This window comes from Gymnodraco acuticeps, unplaced genomic scaffold (genome assembly GCF_902827175.1).
Source record: "Gymnodraco acuticeps unplaced genomic scaffold, fGymAcu1.1, whole genome shotgun sequence".
Lineage (NCBI taxonomy): Eukaryota > Metazoa > Chordata > Actinopteri > Perciformes > Bathydraconidae > Gymnodraco > Gymnodraco acuticeps.
The window spans coordinates 839,220-859,748 of NW_022991403.1; the positions used below are offsets into that span (position 1 = coordinate 839,220).

The 20,529-nt window shown below is 41.1% G+C and overlaps 1 long non-coding RNA gene across 1 annotated transcript; it reads left to right on the top strand.

Moving 5' to 3' along the window:
* Nucleotides 1-7,742: 7,742 nt before the first annotated feature.
* Nucleotides 7,743-18,009, top strand: LOC117532426. The gene is made up of 8 exons (XR_004566854.1): nucleotides 7,743-8,012; nucleotides 8,578-8,647; nucleotides 8,729-8,841; nucleotides 9,019-9,117; nucleotides 9,632-9,743; nucleotides 9,951-10,118; nucleotides 16,313-16,467; nucleotides 17,901-18,009. It is a non-coding gene; the product is annotated as an uncharacterized LOC117532426 (long non-coding RNA).
* Nucleotides 18,010-20,529: the final 2,520 nt, after the last annotated feature.

Below are 20,529 nucleotides of genomic sequence, written 5' to 3' on the forward strand. Positions count from 1 at the left end.
TTGAGAGTGGGTTTCTTTAGGAGAGGGTTTACTCTTGCCTCCTTGAGACTGTTTGGAAAGTGACCAGAAGTTAGAGAAGTGTTGATGAAATGGGTGAGAAACGGTAGAATATCAGGAGCGATAGTCTGAAGGAGGTTTGAAGGGATAGGGTCCAGAGGACAGGTGGTAGGGCGGGCAGAGGTAATGAGGGTAAGAACCTCACTTGGAGAGAGAGGGGAAAAGGAGGTTAGTGTGTTGGTGGAAGGAAGGTCTGGTGACCCAGCGGTGAGTAAAGGTGAGTCAGAAAAAGAAGAGCGAATATCATTAACCTTTTTTTCAAAGTGGGTAACAAAGTCGCTTGACAGAAGTGAGGAGGGGGGAGGAGCTTTTGGAGGGTCCAAGAGGGTGGAGAAGATGGAAAATAGTTTTTTAGGATTGGAATAGGAAGATTGGATCTTATCTTGAAAGAAAGTGCTTTTTGCCTGAGAGATCGAAGCCGAGAAAGAGGAGAGGAGAGCTTGATAGGTTAGGAGGTCGTCACGGTGTTTGGATTTCCACCATTTCCGCTCTGCTGCCCTAAGGACGGTTCTATTAGCACGCAGTGCATCATTTAGCCAGGGAGCCGGAGGGGACTGACGAGCCTGCCGAGATGTCAGAGGACAGAGCGAGTCCAGAGTGGATGAGAGAGTAGAGAGGAGAGTTTCTGCAGCAGAGTTTGGAGGCAGTAGTTGGAACGAATCAGAGGAAGGGAGGGCTGAGAGCACCGACGAGGCAAAGGTAGAGGGAGAGAGGGAGCGAAGGTTACGGCGGACAAGTGTAGGATGGGAAGAGATTAGTTTGTTATGTTTGGAAAGGGATAGAGAGAATGAAATGAAGAAGTGATCGGATGTGTGGAGCGGGTTTACAGAGAGGTTAGAAGTAGCGCAGTTCCTTGAGAATATGAGATCAAGGACATTGCCAGCTTTATGAGTCGGTGGGGACGGAGAGAGTGAGAAAGCAAAGGCGGTTAACAGAGATGTTAGTTCGTCTATCTTCCCCATCTGGAGGTTGAAGTCTCCGAGAAGTACAGCGGGAGGGCCAGTTTCAGGGATGTGTGAGAGGAGATGATCTAATTCCTCCAAGAAGTCCCCCAAGGCGCCTGGTGGACGGTAGAGAACAACAATGGTTAACTGTATAGGATGGGTTACTGTGACGGCATGGAACTCAAAGGTGGAAGGATTAAAGTTAGGTAGCTTGAAGAGGGAAAAGCTCCATTTGGGAGAGAGCAGGAGACCAGTGCCACCTCCTCTGCCAGTGGGTCTGGGTGTATGGGAGAAGGAATATGCAGTGGAGAGAGCTGCTGGGGTGGATGTGTTGGATGGAGTAATCCAGGTCTCAGTGAGAGCAAGGAAATCCAGAGACTGCAGGGAGGTGTAGCCAGAGATGAAGTCAGCCTTAGGAACAGCTGACTGGCAGTTCCACAGGCCACCTGAAACTAGATGTTGGATCTCAGTGGAGCACGTGGGATAGACGAGAGCAGGCCGGTTATATCGATTACGAGATACACGGGGCCAGTGATAATTGCGAGAAGACACATGAACAGGAATGGAGAAAATACACATGATTATAGCATGAGGGGCTAAACAACAAAATTAAAAATTAAAAACACCAACGATACTTAGCTCAATCTGAGTAGGATTTGCCTCCTCTTTGCCTCCCTCGTGACTCCTGTAGGACTCTAATGTCTTTGTCAGTCTTTGACTCCTGTAGGACTCTAATGTCTTTGTCAGTCTTAGCCTGTCTGCCGCTGAAGCTGACGCTCCAGGAAAGAGCTACCCGAAATGGACGCCTGATTGCTCAGTTCTCACAGCTGAAGTTAATTAGTTAACTATCTACAGCTGATGGGCGACAATAGACTGGCCCTGCCTATGTTAATAATGCAGGCTTGAGTGCTGAGAGCTGTAAAGCAGGTTTCGCCTGAGCAGATCTGAGATTTAAAATCTCTCAAAAGCGATTTAGCCGTTTAAGCTACAGTAACAATTATACAGAGTCGAATAAATGAAACCGAGAAGTCTAATTAAACAAGAATATAACTTACAGTGGTTGCTGCGTCAACAGGTAATGTTGTCACCGGGTCCAGATGCACACTGAGTTCATCAGTTTCTAAATGCGGTATTTAAAACCTTTTTGAGCTAAAGGATGACTGAGTCACGCGGTTCTACTTCACACAATCAATAGACTGGCCCTGCCTATGTTAATAATGCAGGCTTGAGTGCTGAGAGCTGTAAAGCAGGTTTCGCCTGAGCAGATCTGAGATTTAAAATCTCTCAAAAGCGATTTAGCCGTTTAAGCTACAGTAACAATTATACAGAGTCGAATAAATGAAACCGAGAAGTCTAATTAAACAAGAATATAACTTACAGTGGTTGCTGCGTCAACAGGTAATGTTGTCACCGGGTCCAGATGCACACTGAGTTCATCAGTTTCTAAATGCGGTATTTAAATGCTTTTTGAGCTAAAGGATGACTGAGTCACGCGGTTCTACTTCACACAATCAATAGACTGGCCCTGCCTATGTTAATAATGCAGGCTTGAGTGCTGAGAGCTGTAAAGCAGGTTTCGCCTGAGCAGATCTGAGATTTAAAATCTCTCAAAAGCGATTTAGCCGTTTAAGCTACAGTAACAATTATACAGAGTCGAATAAATGAAACCGAGAAGTCTAATTAAACAAGAATATAACTTACAGTGGTTGCTGCGTCAACAGGTAATGTTGTCACCGGGTCCAGATGCACACTGAGTTCATCAGTTTCTAAATGCGGTATTTATGTTAATTTCTATAATAATAATATAATAATATTTTGAGTAAACTTGTATGTATATTAACTACATGTTAAATGTATTTATTAGGGATTTCTAAGCAACTGGAGAAGGCTGCAAAAAAGAAGGACTGCGAAAAACTTCGAGGGTGGGTGAAGAGTATAAGAAACCACATATACTGGACTGCAGCAACCTCCACCACCGGGCCTGAGAGAGTGGCCAAATGGTTCCCTAAGTGCCTTCATCCACTGCGCATTGCGCAATACCAATGGATGGCTGCAGGTATGTTGTTCATAAACCATATTACATTACTCCTCTATAAATATTTGTAAGGGACAACTATTGAATACAGGATGTTGTCAGACACAATCTATAAAGCATGACAATTCAAATATGACTTTAATTTTCAAATTCTTAGGAACACCGGCCTTTCACAAGCTGGAGACAATTCTCTCAACCAAGAGGATTTTGAAAGCTGTGGCCAAACTCAGCCCACACCACCAGACTTCATCTTTGGAGTCATTCCATGCCGTTATCCTGCGCTTTGCTCCAAAGAATGTTGTGTTTCCATTTCTTGGAATGTTGTGCAGGTAAAATAAACCATAGTTACTTACTAATTAGTGACAATTTGTACATTCTTTGCTATTATTTACTTTTTTTTCCCTCATGGCGGAAATGAAAGACTGTACCTGGCAGCCCTGCACTACAATGAAAACGCTGAGCGTGCACAAGCCACTACCTCCACTGGAAACCCTCTATATAAACTGCAGTTCCCAAAGGCCAGGAAGGGAGAATGCAGAGCAAAACCAGTAAAGACTGACCCCACATTCCGTAAGTGTTTAAAATATTTATTATACAACTATTTACAAATATAAAATAAAAAAATTAGAAAGAACTTTCAGTTTTTTACATGCATATCTAAACCACATTTTTTGTTGTGCTTTTTTTAACATTGCACAGGCTACGTGGCCAACTTGATGGACCTCATATTCGACCAAGTCTTTGTGGACCCTGCACCATTCACACAGGAGCTTCTGAAGATACCCATCCCAGAGGACCTGTGTTCCCAATATGAGCGACCTGACAGGGAGGAGGTCATCTCCGGGTATGCTACACGGTTCAATTTGGCTGCTGTCTGAACCCAACATAGATATTTCGCGGATCAGGAAACTCTCTGCGAATCCTGAGGACAACGCAGGCCGGAATCACCACTCTGATCCTGCGTCCAAGGAAGCCCCAGCACCAGCTCACAAAGCTTCTGTAGGCTAGTTACCTGTGACGCCTGAAATCATTAAAAAAATATATTGTGTCATTTATACAAAATACAAGTACATTTCGTTTTTTTTTATGGGTTCAAAGAACCGTTGATTTTGACAATAAAGTTCCGAGTTGATATCAAATGTGTCGTGATTATTCATGTTTGGATGGGTAAAGAATATTCTGATTTCAAAAGCATAAGGTTGTGTGTGGACTTTTTTTGTCGTACACATGGGTGTGTTATGCCATTGCTGTGTAATAATATATATATATATAATAGTACATGTACAATGAAAGATTGCATAAAGCCATATACACCAGTATTTATTTCCATGAACAATATTAGCATTCGTTTTACAATTTCAGTCAAAAGAAACAAACCACTCACTGCTCTATTTGCCTCAACTGTAGTCCACCATGTTCAGCTCTGTAAATATTCAATGCATTCTGCAGGGAGAACACATTCAGGCACACAGGCTCCAATCCAGGATGGTCCACCATACAGGTTACAGAGTCCTCAAGTTCCTGCATCCGTCTTGACACCTAGTGTGATAAACATATTGAATGACATGTTAAAAATGCATTCTCTAAACAGACAACTTAGTGAAGCTATCAAAAATGTTACCTGTGGTATCGCCATGCAGCACACATTCTCCGGTTCAGAAGGCATCGTGGCGCAATTTGCACATGTACACCTGTAGAAAGAAGTCAATAACTGAGCTTTTAAAAACACATGAAACTACACACACTGCTGACAACTGAGGTGTTGTTGGAGTTATACTTTTTATCACCCTAAGTTATTGAACTTTCCAACGGTTGTTGCACGATGTTGGAAGAAAAGGGCTGTAAACTATTAATAAACGCAATGAGGCCATTGTATATATGCTGAAAATATGAATGTCTCCCTTTATAAATATATATATGTATCGCTGTTTTTGCGTTACAAGCTCTAAGTTATAAACTGTACACATAGCATTCTTGCTAATTAGCCAAAATATGAACGGAATAAGTAGCAATCATCGTAACAGAGTAAAATAAATAGGGACAACAGCTTGTCAACTAACCATTCAGAAACGTCCTGCTGCAACCGAGATCTTTGCACCTCCACCAAAACCTCCGCTGCTTCAGGGTCAGTCTCTGGATCAAATTGATAATATGCTTGAACACATGCATTGCTCTGAGATGACATGTTTATTCCACACGTAATCACAGCAAGCATGTTAACGTGACTCTCACCGGCTCATGCCCCGCTCTTCTGCAGGGGGGCGTGGTCAGCTGCTGCTCAGAATTTTCAAAGACAGGCTTGGAAAAGAGCGAAAATGAGCGAAACGAGGCATGGCTAAAAAATGATCTGTTTGGTATTTTGAAAAATAAAATGTATAAATATACCTTATATAGGTATGGTCATACACTATATCATTTAAATATAGCATGATAGGTCTCCTTTAAATATGTCGTGTAATAATAGATGTATTTATTTTTCTTCTCAAGAGAGTACCAGAATGTGTATTTTATGTTAGTATTTCACAAAATCTCCTGGGGGAGAATCCCCCCAGACCCCCTGCGGGGTTTTCAGCATGTCAACTCTTTCACTTGTGGGTAAATGGCAGGATTGGCTCCAGGTCGCCCTTTTTATTTACTACAAGACAAATGTGCCTTTTTATTTCATACAGTTCAATTTGGATTGAGACGGGGAAATAATCTAAACCTCACGCGTGGCGTTTCACTGTCAAGGGGGCGATAGAGCGTGTATGTAATTACATTGCAAATACTGACTTGAGCCCCACCACTGTATGGGTTAGCCCTACCATAGATTACCCAACACAAACACTCCGGAGTCGATAAGTCAATTAATTGCTTATTGCGACAGGCACACAATAAAACAGTGGAAACAAAGATGTGTTTGATTTTCATTAGTGAATGAAACTGTGTGCCCTTTGCCCCTTTGTAGTCTGTGTCCAATATTGTGTATTTGTATATGTATATCCTATATGCTAAGGTCCCGCTGCTGACACGATAGCAGTCATTTCGTGTGCAGATGTGTAATTAAACCCATGATATCAAAATCTCACTCCAGCCAGGTACCCAAAGTTGGCAACCCTGATATATATAAAAAAAACACACACACCCAAGTACTTTTTCAGCTGTAATTGCATTATTGCATACTTTTTATTGACAGTTTTGCATTTGGAGAGGCAGGGTGACAACGGAAAGCTTTGTAGCCTATTACTTAGATACGTTTTACATTTTTGGAGGGAAACGTTTGTGTTCATGTTAGCATGGGTAGCATGATCATGTTAAGACTATGAATATCATTTTACCACAACAGTGGATGAACAATTGATATATGTGTTTGAACAAGAACAACAGGAAGAACAAAGTAAAAGGGACGAACACATGTGTGAACAAGTATTAAGAACAGTGTATGGAAAAAGTGATGTGGGATGTGTGTTAGAACAAAACAAAGTAAAATGAATGAGAAGGAGAACACAGAGGGTTAGGGTTCAACAGAAAAAGATTAATTCAGCCAAAAAACACAATTTGATTAATCTAAAGTGTAAAACAATCTTCAACACAGACCAAATTAGTGCCCTTGGACAACAAAACATATGGTGGGGCAAAGAAACGATAAATTAAATTGAGAAATGATTACTATGATAAATATTCAAACTATTTACAGAAGCTCCTGTTGAACAGAGCTCAAAACGGTTCAACAGAGCAACACAAACAGGTTTGTCAACAATAAAAATGACGAGGCCACTTTGCCAGGGGAGGTGATCCAGCGACGAGACAATAAAAAAAAAGAGAAACTGAAAAAAGTAATTCATATTAGGTTATGTTGTGGCACTACAGGATATAAAACCTTCCAAGCCATGACCTCTGCCTGGAATCAGGACCACTCAGAGGAGAATGCAGCACATCAAACTGGAGTCAGGAGTGTGAATAACACATTTTGGCCAAAACAAATGGTTGCTTACCAATACAGTGGCTGAACAATGGACACCAACAAGTGAAAAACAGAAGCATAATTGTGCGAACAACAATTGTGGGGGGGTGGGGCATTTTACAAATATTTACAAACAACTATTTACAAAAAAGCAACTATTTATAAAAAAGCAATACTATTTACAAAAAAGGGTTAGGGTAAGCAACTATTTACAAAAAAGCAATACAGAACTCTAGGGCATCCAGGAGCCTAACCATTTTGAAAAAAACAAAAAAGTTCCTTTGTGAAAGGGACATCCTCTTCATCTGTTTCCTGGGCCCTAAAAAGCAGAGCAAGAATAGGAGCAGTGGTGAATAAGGGGAGAGAATACAGTTGGGAGCAGACTGAACAGAGGACATAGCAATATTCATGTTAAAATGGTTGCACAACAAATATTATGGCACTTTCGTTTATATTGCATTTTAATAGATCAGTTGTCATACCATGGTTGGATGTGCAGCATTTGGATGCTCTAATCGATCCGAGAAGGGGTTCCGGATGTATGGCTCCCCTAAGGACGTAGAGCGAAGGAAGAGATGGATGGCAATGGTCAACAGACAAAACCTGTGTCTGACAGAGGACAACAACTATGGAATGCCATTTAAGCCAAAATTAAATAAATACATAAATAATTAAATAAATACATATATATATAAATATGCCTATGAAATAAATTCTGAAATAAATACATTTCCATTCCTTATATGCAAATGAACGGGGCGTGGTTAGCTCACAGATCCAGACCAAAGCAACAGCACCACAACACTGACTCAATAGCTTTTGTTTCACACTCCAGTACTCTTAAGTGGTTTGCAAACTGCCAATAAACCAAACCGGTTCAAGAACCATTCTTGTGCTTTTCTGGTGCTTAACTGGTTCTTCTCTGGTTCTTATCTGGTCTTATCTGGTCCGCCCAATGCTGCTCTTCTGAGAGCAACCGCTCTGACAGCTCTCTCTAGTCTCTACTGGGAAACAGCTAAAAGTCCTTCTGGAGGTAAGCAACGCTACACAATTACACCCAGTCTGAGAGTAAAAGATTTCTCGAAGGTTCGTTTTGCTTTCTTACAACGTTAAGTTAATGTTAACGTAACCTTAAGTTTGCTAGGAGGCTATTGTTTTTACAAGTTGAGAGAGTTAAGTTGTGTTTAAAATCGTCAATGTAATGCACGTTAGAGGTTTTTAGTTGGACATGAAGTTAGCTAACGTTAGCTAACTCCACCAGGTTAGCATGTTAAGCTGTACTTTCTGTGGCAGCTAGCTTAATACAAAGAGGGGTTTTGTGCTTCATTGCAAACTTTTCTTTGTTAATCTACCTGAAACTGTAGGGACAGTTTGTTTCTACTCAACTATACAGACCATTGTTGAGGAGATGCAAAACATACTGTACATGAGTTGGGTCCAACATATACCTTGAGTAATGTTACTTTGCTGCTAAAAATTAAACATCACCAAAGTGTGTGAGTCTGTCAGGGGATTTGATCTGTTCTCTGCATGTCGTAAACACTGCTCTGGTATTACTTCTCTTGTAAAATGTAAGTCTCACTCTTGTCATCGTTCAGGCTTTGCATTTGAACTCCTATGACTGGTTGCGGACTTGAAGGGAACGCCTTCCTGACATCCAGGAAAAAGGTGAGATTCTAATACATTTGAATGCCAAAAGCAAGTTATTGTTTTTAACTTTTGAAATATGATTGTTTTGGGGCATTTCAGTTTTATTGGACAGGCAGTAGAGATCTACTGGAAACAGTGGAGAGGGAGGAGATGATATGCAGCAAAAGGCCCAGCCGGATGGTTGCTGGTCCGTGTGGAACGTGTTCTATCAGGTAAAGCACTTTGGTACCCAGTTATTTATGGTATTGAGTTTGAATTTAGCCTTTGGAATTTAATTTCCAACAGTGCATTGTAAAGACTGAAATATGTAAAGCTTGACATGATTTGGTCTTTTACTTAAGAAGATGTTTGTCCTCCTGTGTTGTCTTATTTCCTTATCTTTCTTTCAGGTGTAACATCTACCAATGGTTGTACATGACAGAGACCTCCTCCGCCTCTTTGCTGTCTTACTAGTCAATCCTTCTGATCAGGTCCTTTCCTAAATAGTGGTAAGTTTTACAGTTTAGTGTACGTTAATTTATCAACTTAATGCTTTACCGCTGTTGAATAAATCCTATATTGCTAGTCATTTTATTAAAACTACGATTTGTAAACTTTTTGATTCCAATTACAATAATATTTTTGTTATAATTGTAAAACATATCTTAACATCCATCAGCAATCAATACAACAAATCATCCAACACTAAATAGAAGAAATCTGGACATATTTCTTTTGATACAGCAGCATGTTTTGGGACTGCTCATTGATGTCATCAAGAGCCATTGAGTCTACCTTTTGTAGTCGGCCTCTCAGAATGTTTAGCATTTATTTGTATCTTAACATTCCTATAATCATTAGTTTTTTTATTGTTGATATTGTTTTGTTCTTTATTTTTGTTGTGAGAATCACTTTGCAATTATTGTGTAAGTGCTATATAAATAGTTATACTAATATTATTGTTGTTACCATCATTACTATTATTAATAATGTCTTCTTTGTTTTCTTTATTTATCGCTGCAGAAAGGATCATGCCAGCCCACATCAAACACCTGATCAAGAGCTTGTGAACCTCACTGCTGCAGACACCTGTGTGATATTCCACTCTGACTGGAACCCTCAAAATGACCTGCAGGTACGATATATATATATATCTGCCCTGTCTGTCCTAAAGATAGTTCAATAGGGCTACAACAACAACAACAACAACAACAACAACAGTCTTTCCGTTTATTCCCTCGGTTCTTTAAGTGTATATTATTTTCCCATTTAATGCTTAAAAACATTGAACAGCAGCTGCACATGATGCTCTTTTGACCCCTCTTTTAATTTTTTATTTCAGGCTCAAGCTCGGTGTCATCGTTTTGGCCAGCCTAAGGCGGTGAAGGTGTACCGTCTGATCACTAGAAACTATGAGAGGGAAATGCTGGATAAAGCTAGTCTGAAGCTCGGGCTGGACCGTGCCGTCCTGCAGAGCATGAGTGGGAACAAAGAAGGCAACAACAACGGGGTGAGAAAAAGAAAATCTGTCATATTTCTAGATGCCAAGTAGAGCTGTAGCGATACACTAATCTCACGATACGATACGATACACGATATTCAGCTCACAATACGATATGTATCACGATATTCAGCCAACGATACAATTCGATACTATTCGATATAATTCGATACACTTACATCATTTTCTGAAAGATTTTAAAGGGACAGTGTGATTTTGGTGACATCTTGTGAGTGTTCCATTGACTTGGATTGAATTAATTCAACTGAAAACTGAAAGCATCAATTATACAATATATGGCTCTGACAGAGAGTCTACAGCTTGCAAATGCTGGACAAAATGAATCAAAAGATGTGGTGAGAAAATTAGTTTCATTTATTGAAACAGTGCAAACTGTAGCTTACAAGCCTTTGAAACGTAAGTACATAAAGTGCAGTATCACAATGGACAATTAAAAGGTGCAGCAGGTGGCCTGTTCTGAACAGATTCTTTTACAGCATTTTTAGCTTAACACAGAATATGAGGTAGCCAATAATTCAAGTCGCTAAGAACAACATTTAATGTAAAATGTACCTGCCAATAATTCAAGTCCAAAGGAGTAACATTTAAGCCAAAAACACTAAACAGAAAGGCTCCTCTCTACATAACTGCATCTACATTCTCTTCAGATTTTTGTTCAGGAATATCATCTGATCAACGTGGTCTGGGAGAAGTGCACTTCTCTGAGCAGTGACGATATCTCCGGCGGTAGAGAAGACCCTCTCCGAGGAGACACTAGTGCCAGGGATGCACAGGTACCTTTTAGCAAGGTGTGACAAGAGTGGATACTCATACTGGTACTCCTTCCACCAGACCAGTGGATCTTCTTTCACTTCCAAGAGATCTGCTCCTTGGCCTGGTTCTCTTGGGTATTTGTCTTGGGTTGTGCTCCACCACCGTATCGTTCACCACCAAGAAGGGCAGCCAGTGGACAAGACGGCTTTGGATTCCTGGGTGGAGGATGCTGACCTTCAAATAAATAAACAATAAAAACAAAAACACATTATTTATAGTTAATCACATTCCATAATTCCTACTGTTGGAGATTAAAAGGGATAACTGGTCCGCTTTTCAAATCTCCGCGCGTTCCTATGAAGCTGGTTATAATACAGGAAGGAATCCATATCTACAAAGTAACCGTTAACAATAATCTACTTTAATGGCAATATGACAATGCAATACAATCATTACAATACAACATGATATATTACAGTTATATTGTAATGCTTAAGGAGTAATGCCGGCTTACTCCTGCACTGGTTCGCGTGCTGCGGAGATTCTTTCGCTCGGGGGCAGCATGTGAAGAGAGACCGAACGCCAGGGATCCTCCGGATATATACCAGAGTAAGAAGGAGGGGTTTGGTGTTAGGTCAGCTGGTCATCTTTTCAGGTCATCTCATTGGGAGACGCAACGCTGGCCAGCAGGAAACCAAACAGGCTCACTTTACAACAAAAGGTCTCAAGGCCTGCATACCTACACCTCCCCCACAGAGCAATAAAACCCTGTTTACTCCAACCAGCCCAGAATGTTTATAGCCATTTGTAGTCCTTACATTTATGAAAGGATAAAACAGAGAAATCAATATAAAACACAAACACAGGTATTGTTTGAACAGTATTCACTTAACTGCTACTATTGATAACCACCAGAGAAACCCAAGGGACCTCTCTTAATATCACAACCACTGTAGCTCGTTCTAAGTTGAATGCAAATCAGGACATGCTCTCACCTTCCCCCATCTTCCTTTGTCCTCAAAAACACATGTCAACAGGCCCCAAATCCAGCTCACAGTTTTACCCAAATTATTCCCATTTTAAGCTTATCCATAGTTTGCTAACATGAATAAATACAAATATAACTCTACACTACTCAGAGGTTCAGACAACACAGTGTGCTTCACTGGATAACAATGGGTGATACTGACCTTTGTGAAGTAAAAACTTCTTTGCAGCAATGTTGAGCCAATCATGAAATGAGGGAAACTGGATTCGCCTTAGTCAATACACTGATATTTATTGAGAATTCGTACGGCCGGAGAGATCACAGTATATCACAGTTCTCATGTAAGATACCAGCAAACTCTGAAGACAAAGGAGCCAGGAACACATCTATACATGAAGAAGAGGAGGGCCCTAAAACACGCGGGTTTTCCTTTAATGCATGCCAGATGTCGAGACAAAGACTCGTTGCATTGCAAACCCACATGAGCCAAGCTTCTCCCCCACAGAATATCAGATGACCTCTTGACCTGTGTCTTCCTGAGAAGCTATGGATCACATTACAGGCAGGAATATATGCGGTTTACCAAAAAACATAACGCGCTGTGATTGGCTCAGAAGGTCGAGCGGGGCGGGCTCATGTTCAGAACTTCTGATTTCAAATCAACATAACATGATGGAGGGAGATGAATCGCGTAGATTGCAGCAAGCATTAGGGGTTTTAAGGAACATTTTGTCAACCCCTGAAACTGTCACATCCCTGGCCAGGTGTCCTTGCGGGTGCGTTCGCTTTACTTATCAGAGCGTGCCGTAAGGGCGGTTACTCTTTGGTTTATAAACTCCCGCCTGGGACGGACTGATGCATTAGATTATGTGCTATATGGAGGGGACTTTGACAGAGTATTTCTCACAAAGTACACAGTAAAAGTACTTCAATGTATTGTTAGTAGCAGTCAAACTAGTACCGAGTCCAACAGTGTCAGTTTTATGAAGAACTTGTGGTAAAATTTGTAAAAAGAAAATGAAGAGCTACTGATTTGAAAAAACGGCTCTCTGTATAGTTTAAATCTCCTAACAATGTTGTCCATTTATTCTTCTCCCCTCGAGTCCAACAGTGTCAGTTTTATTAAGAACTTTCAGTAAAAAATATTTGTAAAATATGAAGAGCAGCTGATTTGAAAAGACAAACGCGAGAGACGGCTGAGTGACCGCAGTGCAGAATCGCTGTATAGTTTAAATCTCCTAACAATGTTGTCCATTTTAGACACATGCTTATTATATTTACAGCCTTAATAACATTCATTTTCTGGGCTCAATGTGTGTCTTGGCCGTTTTCGTTGTGATCGCTAAATTCACCTTGTTTCCCCTTGTTTATAATTATGTTCAACGTTCCAAGCAAACGAGTGCTTTTGTTTGAAATCACTTCCGCGAGTATCGCGCCCCCCCCCCCCCTCGCTACAATGACCATTAGACCATTTAGTAAGGTAAAAAGCAAAAACGCCTCGCAGACACTCTTCCGTTTACTTGTTTAATAAAGAAAAACAAGTGGTCCGTAGATACACGGAGTCATCTAACCCTAACCCTCTCCCTCCATCATGTTGATTTGAATCAGAAGTTCTGAACATGAGCCCGCCCCGCTCGACCTTCTGAGCCAATCAGAGCGCAAGAATGACCTGCCTTCCGTTTCAACCATACTCCTTCCGTTTCCACTATACATTCTCTCTCACATACATGCATTCTTCTCTTACATACATATATTGTCTTCACACATACATACATTCTTCACTTGCATACATATATTGTCTTCACACATGCATATATTATAAAATATATGTATGTGAAAGGAGAATGTATGTATGTAAGAGTGAAAATGTATGTATGTAAAAGGAGAATGTATGTATGTAAGAGTGAAAATATATGTATGTAAAAGGAGAATGTATGTATGTAAGAGTGAAAATATATGTATGTAAAAGGAGAATGTATGTATGTAAGAGTGAAAATATATGTATGTAAAAGGAGAATGTATGTATGTAAGAGTGAAAATATATGTATGTAAAAGGAGAATGTATGTGCGTGAGAGGACCAGTATGAATTACGGCCTGTACGGCCCCTCATACATTTTCATGTGCCCTCTTCGACCACACTCCAAAGTGACAACTAAATGAAATAGGTCAACATGAAATGAAATTCATGAGCTTTCACTGTAATAAATCTTTTAATTAGTGTATTTAAAATCTATGCCTTTAAAACTGTTAACATTATAGTATTTATGCTTTTTAAACAATTTAATATGTATGCATTTTAAACAGTTAACGTTGTAGGATTTATGCTTTTTAAACAATTTAATATTTATGCATTTTAAACAGTTAACGTTGTAGGACTTGCCTTTTAAACTTTGAACAATGTATTATTTAGGCCTATGCTTACTCTCACCAGGAGATGTTACGATACAAGGCCAAGGGTTAAACCTAGCAGTACCATCATTGCCTTACCTCTAATGGCATTGGCTGATCCTGAGCCTCTGCAATCAGTCCATCATAAACTTCTTGTCTTTGGTTCTCAGTCAGGAAGGGAAGACTTTTGAATCTTGGATCCATTGCTGAACATGCATGGAGAGTTGCCCTGAGGTCGATGTACCTCTTCTGAAGATCCCCAGACATGGCAGCCTTCATCTCTTTTATGACTACAGATTCACCTTCGATCGGTTTCAGTCCATTGATCAGTGTGTCCTGGAGGGGTGCGATGACTGACAGCGTGGGGGTCTTCTCCTTGGACATGTACTGTGTAGCCTCCTTCATGGGCTTCAGCGCGCTGAGTACTTCTTCAGCTGTTGTCACGTCTGACTCGGTCAGTGTGCACAGATCCTTCTCGGTCTTCCTCACCTCACTCGAGAGCAGGGCTGCACAGATGGCCGGTTGTTGCTCAAGGAATCTTTCCAGCATGTCATGTGCACTGTTCCACCTGTAGTTAAATAAAAGTAAGAAACTTTATTTATAGATTTATTGAAATGTATTTATTAATGACAAAATAAATTAGTAATAAAAACAAAATAAACAATTGAAAAGTAACTACGCACACACCTTGTAACCACGTCCGTCATCAGCTTGTGCTCTGGTAGTTGTAGAAGCCTCTGTTTCTCTTTCAGCATGTGGTTGGCTGTGGTGCTTCGTCTGAAGAAGTTCACAATGCGTCTCACTCTTCCCAACAGGCGTGCGACTGCTGTGATCTTGAGGGCACGTTGTGCAGCCAGATTTAGGGTGTGTGCGTAGCATTTGACGTGAAGTGTGAACGCTGCCTCCTCAGCTGCTATTGTCATATTTGACGCGTTGTCAGTGACAATTACTGGATCCTTTTCTGTGATTTCCCACTCAGCGAGGGCCTTTCTTAGATGTTCTGCCAGGTTGTGTCCGGTGTGGCTCTCGGGCATGTCCCTGGTTTGTAATACATACGTAACAAGCTCCCATTCCTCGTTAATAAAGTGGGCCGTGATGGTGACATCTGCTTCAGTTGTTCTCAAGGTCCACCCGTCGCACGTCAGGGCAACTCTCTCCGCTTTGCCCAGGGAGGCTTTGACGTGTGCCTTTGTCTGAGCATACAGCCTGGGAACGCAAACCTTGGTGAGGTGTTGGTGGGTTGGAACAGGATAGCGGGGCTCCATCGCGTTCACCATGCGCCGAAAGCCTATGTTTTCCACCACGGAATAAGGTCTCAAATCCTGACAAATAAAGTAGGCAATGGACTCTGTAATCTTCTGCGACCTTGGTGAAGTAGATGGGAACTTGTGGGAACAACCGCCATCGCTGTCCAGCACGGTTTGTTTTGGGTCACGCCGCGGCCGCAGCTTCTTGAGTTCCTGAGTTAGCATTACCTTGTCCGGGTGGTGACGTTGTAGGTGGGTTCGTAGGTTAGTGGTATTTCCAGAGTATTTCACGTTTGTGTGAAACAGCTTGCAAACCGCCATAGTTTTATCTAAATTGTCGCTTTCCTTCTTCTTTTTAAAGCCGAAGTGCTCCCACACTTCTGCTTTTAAGCACGAAGGTGCTGGGTTAATGTGTGCCGCCATTCTCCTGAACTGCTTCGCACTCACTGCGAGAAGAAGAAACCGGCGTCTGTGTATCTATAAATGCTCTACAGCGACACTAGCGGCTCGGCTGGCTGACGTAATCGCTCTTCATGCAAAGCTAACGGGGGGGAATGGGCAGCGAGCAGAGTGCCAGGCGGAACACGGGGGATTTGAATGGGACTTAATGTATCGATACCCGCGGCTGAAATATCGATACTTTCTCGGGATACAAAATATCGATATATATCGCAGGATCGATTAAATTGCACAGCCCTAATGCCAAGTCATTTTTGGGTCAGTCGCTGTTGCAGTACGCTTAGTTTATTTTCAAAAAGAGTTTTCTAAATCCACTTGTGTAAATGTCTCTCTGCGTCGCCTTTAGCCGGTCCAGCAGTTCTCCAAGAAGGAGATCGAGGACCTGCTGAGGAAAGGAGCCTACGCCGCCATCATGGACGAGAACGACAAAGGCAATCGCTTCTGCTAGGAGGACATCAACCAGATCCTGCAGCGAAGAGCCACCATCAACACCATCACCAGGTATGTTCTTAGCAGCATTAGCCACTTGCTCTTTGTGAGACACCAAGTACTTGGTTATTTGAAATGTAATATTGATGATGTAATAATTAAAACTAGGGATGGGTACCGAGCCCCAGTATTAACGGGGCCCCGGGGCTGAATTATTAAAGACCGTGGTACCGTTAACGTCCAACGTTATCGATCTTTTTATCGGTACTGGAGACATTTAAAAAATAGATGTCATATGTATTACATCTACATAAACATTATATCGCAGTCTTACTGTCGCCAACTCCGTTTCTAATATGCAATAAGACTACAAAGTGCGTCTATGATTTATTTTCGATCTTTCCAATCCAGACGAGAGATCTCTCTCCCCTGTCGGTGTGCGAGAGGGTGGGGCAGTTTACACACAGAACCTGCTACATGCATGCAACACACACACACACACACACACACACACACACACACACACACACACACACACACACACACACACACACACATACATACACGCACACACACGCGCGTGCGCACACAAACACATGGTGGAGAGAACTAAGCGCCCCGAGGGTAGTTATGTTACCCGTCTTGAGCATGGATGTATAATAAGAACTGGATACAGCGTCGGAGGAGGGGGTCTCGTTCTTTCCTATGAGAGCTGCTCATTGGCGCATGAAGTCAAAATGAGAGAACGAAACGTCACAGATTACCCGTCCTGCCTGGCTGTCAGAGCAGAATCACCCGTTTGTGCGCTCACAGAGCATGCGCCCCTTAAGCCCCGCCCCCGAGCACACACTCTCGGCTCACTAGAAAGAATGGAGAGAGAGAGAATAAATCTAGATTCGGCTTTTAGTGCATTTTACAACTTTATGGACTTAATGATTCTAGGGCTATACAATAGTTCATACTGGGTAGTTTATTTAGTTTCAAAAAAATTATCCACCGATTTACAGACGTCTCTTTCCCCATGTTAGTCAATGGGAAAAAGTATTTCTGGGCCGGTCGACGTCACAGACTGATAAGGAAATTGTAGTACCGCCGTTTGGACACAACGAATATTTTCCTCAGTCCGGCATACTTCCTGGGGCTTGGTCTTGAGGTGGAAAATGCTTGTTACCAAAAGTGCAATAAGAGTTTAGCATGTAAGGGCGGTAACACAAGCTATTTGTCTAAACATTTAGCAAAAGTGCACCACATTCAGACGGAGGAATGCACCGGGTTCGACTGTCTTTCTAGTAGCTCTGTAGCCCCATCCATGAGTAACGTTTCCACGTCAGGTGTTATGTATGCTAGCAGCAACACACAGAGTTAACTCAATGATACAAACATGGGTTAATGATTAGAGGTAACTAAGTTATTTATTTTGTTAAAGTTACAGCTATTCTGTTTGCAGTTCTATCATCACATAATTGAATACGATTTGTTAAAACATTGTTGTTTCTTATTTTCAGTTTGCTTCAAGCAGTGGCTGTACGAGAAAGACGTGGAGGACCAAGAAATGCTGGCCAGATTGGCAAAGACCGGAAGATACATAACAGAGAAGATAATGGATATTAACAAGAAAAAGAAAAAAAATGTTTATAATTTATTTGTTGCTGTTTACATTTTGAATTATATTTGTTATTTTAAATCAAATTCATCTATTTTAGATGATATATTTATTTAGATGTAGGTTTTTTTTGTAATATTATTGTATTAAGTATAATTTATTAAATAAAAATACTGTTATGAACACTATACAATGTCTTTATTTTGATAGTTACCAGAATACATTGTATATTTAATACTAACATAAGCTGGTGATAGATAAATGCTGGTCTGCTGGTATGCCAGCAGACCAGCATTTATAAAGAAAGAAACGGAAGGGAGGAAATGATGATAGCTCGACTCAGAATAAATCACACAGCATTGAATGGTACGCTGCATGTCATGGGGAAAAGTAACAGTGACAAGTGTAGGAACTGTGGAGTTAAAGAAAATGTGGAACATCTATAAAGCTGAAAGAGAAAAACTAAAGGATAACGTTTTAGAGGCAGAGAGGGAATGGAGTGTGGTTGGTATTTTGGGAACAAAGGAGAGGGAGAAAGAAGCTACCAGAAAGGCACTGTTTACCTTTAGTGAAACTGGGGTAGGTAAAATTATCTAACATTAGGTCAGGAAAGATCATAGATTGTGGTTTTGTTTTATTTATTATGTTTTTTATTTATTTATTTTTGGATTAGATCATAGATACGTCTATGAGTTAAGAGATGGAATTATATGATGATTCACACTCATGTACAGTAGGTGGCGGTATGCACCTTAAAGTTGTTTGCAATCCGCCAAAAAACCGAGAGAAGAAGAAGTCAACTGGTTTGCCAACGGACAATTTACACCGAAGAAGAAGCGAACATTTTTGGCGGGTGAAATTTAGAGTATCAGATTACATGCGATGTCTGACTCTGAGAATTTAGTAGTTTGCCTTATAGTCCTTCTCCTCCATTTTCTTCCTCTTCTCGAGTAGTCAGTGTGGTGCTGTTGCTTTGGTCTGGGTCTCTGGACCTGTGAGCTAACCACGCCCCGTTCAAGTCACATGAAATAAATAAATGCGTCATTATGAAATACGAGTCTCTTGAAATAAATAAATGTGTCATTATGAAATAAAAGTCCCATGAAATAAATAAATGTGTATTTAAATGTACATGTATACATATTTATTGCCTAATTTATTTATTTCAGAATTTATTTCATAGGCATATTTATATACACTGAACAAAAATATAAACGCAACACTTGTTTTTGCTCCCATTTTTCATGAGATGAACTCTGTGAGGAAGCGCACACACTCCCTCACTAACATGTTGGTCTTAACTATTTGTTTGTTAAGAAAGGTAGTACATGTTTTTTCTGAGTTGTCTTTATTTCAGTTAAAGTTATAAAAACAGTTTACATAGACAAACTAATAAAATGCGTCTAAATTCGTTTGTCAGTCTGTAAAACACACAAGCACCAAGTAATCACCATTTCCTTTGTTCAGACCTGGAGGCCATCTTGTCCCAGTGCTTAAAGGGGGAGCACGCCTCCAAAGTACTCCTTATATGTGCCGTATGAGTAGGCGGAGTCTAGTGTCAATTAGGTTAAAAACTATCCGTTTTAAGCAGACCTTGTTGTTCTTGAAGGTATAATATTTATGGCGATGCAATAATGAATTTACTTCAGCCTTTAGGGTTTTATTAAAGGTAGACAACAGTGTTTAATTTTGTATTTAACCCTTCACTCCACTTTCAGAACCATGACCTGATTGGCCAGGTTGGAGTGGGAAGGCGGGCAGTCTCCTATAAATGTGGTTGGGAAGAGAGGGGAAGGGGCATTTGTTTTTGTGTTTGTTCATTGCTGGTGAATGCAGCACCAGGCATGCAGTTTGTGTTTATGTGGAAGGCTAAGAATAAAACGCCTGTTTATTTTTTGCAAGAAAACCCTCTCTCCATGTATCGTTCTTTCACCTGCACCTCACATCGTAACAAACTCAAAGATCTAAAACATTTTCTATATACACAAAATAACCATTTCTCTCAAATATTGTTCACAAATCTGAAAAAATCTGTGATAGTGAGCACTTCACCTTTGCCGAGATCATCCATCCCACCTCACAGGTGTGGCATATCAAGATGCTGATTAGACAGCATGATTATTGCACAGGTGTGCCTTAGGCTGGCCACAATAAAAGGCCACTCTGAAACGTGCAGTTTTGCTTTATTGGGGGGGTCCGAAAACCAGTCAGTATCTGGTGTGAGGGGTAGGGTTAGGGTTAGGGTAATGTTGTGAATCGAGTGGCCTGTGTTCGTTGTCCATAACATACGCCTGCCCATACCATAACCCCACCACCACCATGGGCCACTCTATTCACAACATTACCCTAACCCTAACCCTACCCCTACCCCTACCCCTCACACCAGATACTGACTGGTTTTCGGACCCCCCCAGACCCCCCAATAAAGCAAAACTGCACGTTTCAGAGTGGCCTTTTATTGTGGCCAGCCTAAGGCACACCTGTGCAATAATCATGCTGTCTAATCAGCATCTTGATATGCCACACCTGTG